We start from the raw sequence: 5,762 nt of genomic DNA, 5'->3' as shown, positions 1-5,762 counted from the left end.
CAAGGATCAGAGGGTGATCAATAGGAAAGAGATCATTAGAGATAGATAGGTTTCTGGGATTGAAACTGGACCATCTGTAATCGATTCTTTCTATTGGAGAAGAAAATCTGAAATCCGATTGGATTGTCAGGACTGGATGTAGGTTGTCAAGGTGACAACTGAACCAAGATAAATTATGTGTGCAATCTTCTCTAACCCTCAACTCCTTTAATTTTCTATCTTGCAATATTTGTATGTGTGATTAATATTAGATGCATGTTAAACATATTCTGTGTTAGGTAATATTGTTTAAACTGGAAATTTGACTCGCATGCATCTTGGTTAATCTCTTATCCATCTACTTGTGATTGCTAATCTTGTATGCCGCAATTTAATTCCGCTGTGTGTATGAAATTGATTTAATTTCTTAAAGAACGGATACATTCCGATTATTTCGAGGTCATAAATAACCAACAGAAATAAATGTGTAGAACACTCTTTTTGTCCTTCACTATGGTTTGGTTTCATTGCATTTTTCGAGTAAGGTTTTTAATAAGACAATCTCTACATAGATGATGATGTACTCTTTTTCCTTCAATAAGTTTTTTTCCATTAGATTTTTCTAGTAAGATTATAATGAGGCATATCCTCGATAAATGTTCAAGGGGAAATATTATATATATTTATATTAATGAACATTCATTCTCTTTATCCTTATACATTCCTTAGTATCTATGGCATCCCAATGATTTACTATTTGCTAGTGAGCTATACTAATTGTTAGTGACTTCTCTTATGTTAATGTGATCATTCATATACTTATAAGTTACAAGACTTATGTCCTATAAAGAGGACTTATATGTGATGTAGCTAAATATCACTAGAAGGGGGGGGGGGGGGAATAGGGATTTTGCTGTTTAAAAATAATTTTCAAGAGATTGTAAAACTACCCTCTCACTGAGGATGAATTTTTTTAACCCTTTAGTTTTAACTTAAGCAAAAGAGTAAAAAAAGAATATGAGAGAGACACACACAATTTTATACTGGTTCACCAAAAGATGGCTACGTCCAGTCCTCACACCCTTGTGAGATTTCACTAACTTTCAAACAGATCAACCTCACTCTGAGGATGATTACAAACTGTGTATTCTTTAGCTTCACCAAGCTTACAATCAATTTTCAAATATTTCCAAGCTTCACTCACAAGGAAATTACAAAGTAGTATGAGAGTGATTGATACTTACAAAGATATAGTGTAGGATCAAAGAAAGTATGAATTGAGGATGTGATTTGCTCTTGATAGCTTTAAGATGCTTGATCGTTTTATGCAATTGTGTTGTGTTTTTATGATGAAGAGCTTGCTGCATTTTATAGAGGTCCAAGCTCTTTGATGACCGTTGGAAATCATTTTTCAAAGGATCCAAGGTTTTCCATCATAATTACAGAACTGACATTCAACTTGTTAGGCCAGGCAGAACCTATCCTCACGTATGCAGGCCAGCTTCCTTGAAACTTGATCTTGAGATGTCTTTGTCTATTCTCTTTTATCAAGAGTGCAAAGCTGCTTCTTTGACCATGTGAGTTGCAACCTTTTCAGAAAACTTTAAGGACTAGGTTGATTTCAACTTTTGCGGTGATGTTGACAAGAGAGAAAAAGCCACCCTATTACATAGGATTGTCATGCTCAGTCCGAGGATCAGATCTGGCAGCACATGTGATCTTCCATTTTTGGCTTGTTTGAAGTTGCCTTTTCCATCCTCAGCCTAATCTATCATCCTTTTAGACTTAGCCCTAGTTCCTATTACATAGGACTGTCATGCTCAGTCCGAGGATCAGATCTGGCAGCACATGTGATCTTCCATTTTTGGCTTGTTTAAAGTTGCCTTTTGTTAACTTGACTTCTTCATGTATTAAAACGTGCAAGCCCAATAAATGTTCATATTTTAGCTTTTGCACATGCTTGATGGGTTGCTTTCAACATAGTTGGTCCAACCTTAGCCTAATCTATCATCCTTTTAGACTTAGATCTAGTTGTTCTTGTCCTTTTCTTTTTGGCCTTCTAACTTCTTTATTTTAAATACTTTTACTTATTCATTCTTTGACTTTATTGTTCATTTCTTTAATGAATAAAAGCATTTGTACTGGTGAGGTCACAACTTGGGCAGATCTGGAGATTTTCCACTTTGCAGCCCATCCTCACGTGGTTTTCTTGATCATATGCCATCCTCATGTGGTTTTCCATCCTCAGGCCAGAATCATATTTTCCTTCTTTTTGCCTTAATGATTAATAACCTATTATCTTATATGAATACACTCAAGAGCACATGTTAGTCATTAACCACAATCATAATCTCTTAAGTAATTTTGTTATCATTAAAATCATTTGAGAGATTTTGTCTCAACAATCTCCCCCTTTTTGATGATGACAAAATTATTTAGATTATGATTTTTTAAAAGACAAAGATAAAATGTTTATGCTCCCCCTCAATCATATGTGTAATAATTTTTAAAACTAAAAATTATTGCTCCCCCTAAATGTATGCCCAAGTATTGAAATAACATGATTTTAACCATACATATGACATCATGATAATTAGATAATAATTTAAAGATTTGTTCAACAAAGCATAAACATGGGTTCATAAGCAACACAACAATTTAACTTAACAACACAATAATTAAACAGTTTTAACAACATGAACACAAAGCAACTGGATAGTCAAAAAACATAAGCAACTAAACAAAAAACATAATCATTCTCCCCCTGAATTTGGCAGCAGCAAAAAGAAACATCAACTTGAATTAGTCTGATGAGGATGGTTCATCTGATGAGGATGAAGGAGATGGAACATCAGAGGTTGGCTGGGCTGGTAGCTCAGGAGGATGATCTCCAAGAGCAATAGTAGGGACCAAGTGTTTGGTAACCCATTCAAGGATAAGACCAAATTGAACCAAAGAGTTCTGAAAGTGAGTGAAGCGCTGAAGGATTTTCTTCTGGTCTTTCCTAATTAATTTTAGAAGTTTCATCTGCTTCGTATTCTTGCTTTCCCCAATCCTGGTGCTAGGAACCGAGCCCTTAGGCTGATCATTTACACTGGAACTCTTATTCTGAGAGCTCCCAGCCTTGTCCTTTGAATGGTTATGAGTCGTGGCAGTAAAGAAGGAGTCAAGGGAACTGAACTGTCCTGTGACCTCAGGGAGAGGTTGGGTAGGTTCTTCACGAGCAGCATCAGGAGGAATAGGAAGTTATTGCGAAAGATCTGGTTGTGGGAGCATATCCTCTTCCATTGGCAATGTAGGAGAAAGGGCCTTAGACATACCCATAGGAGAGGGAGGATAGGACTGGTTAAGATCAAAATATAACTCCTCGCCTTCTTCCATATTTTGAAGAGGAGTTGGTGTAAAGGTATCCTTAGGGAGTGGATCGGCTTCATGAGGAGGAGATGGTTGGACAGGTGAGTTCAGAGTAAGATCAGGAGAGTGACGCAGTGAAGAGGTAGGTTCTTGAATGAGTGGTGATGGTGTTTCCTTAGGTGGTGGTTGAATGGTGTCTTTTTCAGATTTCTGAGAGGGAGTAGAGGACTCTCGTACTTTCCTTTTCTTGGAGGCAGGGAGGTTTTCATGCTCAAACTTCATTTGTTTAATATTCTTGAGTGAAAATGTGTTACTGAATTTGATGGAAGGTTCATCTTCGAGTGGGATTTTGAAGAATTTGAAAACCTTAGTGAGTAGCATTCCATAGGGAGCAGATCTTCCCATCAAAACAACATTCAGCATAAACCAAAAAATCACATTACCTAAGTGAAGAGGGGAGGCAGTCATTAAATGATGGATGATCATGATATCAAGTTCTGTGACTTTCTCAAAGCTGCCAGCTCGGGGTGCAATGGAGTGAACACATATGTTGTGGAGTATACGACATATTGGACGGAGATTTGAGGCCACTAATGGTTTTGGTGGTTTGATGAGTAATTCTTCAAGAACAGAGGTCCTGGTGATTAAAGCTCGAGAATGCCACATTTCCGGTAAGTGGTCGGCTCCTTCATCACGTATGTCAAGAATTTGACACAGTATGGTGGGACTTATTTCCATATGAACTCCTTTCAATACCATACTAAAACTAGTGGAGTACTTTGAGCCATTTGCAACAGCATAGAATGCCTGTACTAGGCGAGGATATTGAGGCTCATCGATTTTGAAGAATGAAGTCCATCCGAGTTGTTCAACCATTTCTTCCACATTAAATCCACCTTGTTTGATGTCAGTAAGATCAATGATTTTACCATTTACAACAGATTTGTTTTTCCACTTCAAAACATAATTATTTTTTATATCAGCCGAAAAAAACAATAAGGTAATATCATAAATTTTGAGCGATGAGGATGGGGGTTTTGGAGAAAATGGTTTAACCTTTTTGGGAGTTGAGGCTTTGGATATGGATTTCTTAGGAGGAGGCTGTTGTGGAGGTTCAACAGAGAGAGTTGTCTCTGAATCATCAGAGTGGATGATATGAACAGTATTGTCTTGAGGGATGGCCATTTTTGATGAAACGACTTCAGATATGATTCTGGAGGAACGCCTGATTGGAGTTGATGAGGATGAGTTTTTAGCAGTCTTTTTAGTGAAAGAGGGAGAAGAGAAACTTTTGGAAGGTTGAGAAGAAGGGATGGTGTTCAAAAAGGTTCCTTCAGATTGGGTTTCTTCATGATAATCCGAATCAGTGCTTGAATAAACCTCTTGATTTTCTTCTGGTTCTTGATGGATGATTTTTCGTTTAGCAGTGACTTTGGTTCGAGCCATGAGAAAAATGGTGTGGGAAGCAATTTCTGGGTAAAGAGGTTTTTTTATAATAGTTGGGAGATGAGTGAGAATGATAGAGGATGGAAGATTAAGGAAGAGGAAGGAAGATGTGCAGATGAGCGTGGGAGGAAACGTGTGAGAGAAAGAAAACATTAAATGCGTCGTAGCCTAGGAAACTAGCGTGATGATGGATGGGATATGTAGCTGTTCTGCATTAAATGCATGGCGTGAAGTACGGAGGCATGTGCCACGCGTGCTGCCCAATGAGAGAGAAGGTGTTGCTTCATTTTTCTAGGCTGCCATGTCAAGGGACTTTTCACTAAACAGGACATTACGTCCTCTGGTGGTTTTGCTATCCTCTCAGACTTAACTAAAATTGTATATACTTATTTAAAAGAACAACATATATTTTTATATTATTAATAATAAAAATTATAATAATATAATAAAAGAATATAACCAAGATAAATCAATTAAAGTAGTTGTGAGCAACATTGAGCGGCTGATACATACTCTGCTTCATTGGTTGAAAGAGCAATGGGACTTTGTTTTTTGCATGACCAACTTATTAGGAATTTACCCAAAAATTGGCAAGCACCACTTGTGCTTTTTCTTTCAACTTTGTCTCCCGCGTAGTCGGCATCACAATAAGCTATGAGGTCAAGATTGGAACATTTCTTGTACCAAATTCCCAGATTTATAGTGCCAACAAGGTATCTAAAAATCCTTTTGACTGCAGTGATATGGGATTCTTTAGGAGAGGATTGAAATCTTGCAAAAAGATCGACTGCAAAGACTATGTCCGGTCTGCTGGCTATTAGATACAACAATGATCCTATCATTCCTCTGTACTCCTTCTCAGATATTGGAGTTCCTTCATCATCTTTGTGGAGTATGGAGGATGGATGCATAGGAGTTCCCATACTCTTGGTTGAACTCATGTTATATTTTTTGAGCAAATCCTTGGTGTATTTTTCTTGTGA

This window comes from Cicer arietinum, chromosome 3 (assembly GCF_000331145.2).
Source record: "Cicer arietinum cultivar CDC Frontier isolate Library 1 chromosome 3, Cicar.CDCFrontier_v2.0, whole genome shotgun sequence".
NCBI classification, from domain to species: Eukaryota; Viridiplantae; Streptophyta; class Magnoliopsida; order Fabales; family Fabaceae; genus Cicer; species Cicer arietinum.
This window is presented reverse-complemented; position numbering follows the sequence as displayed.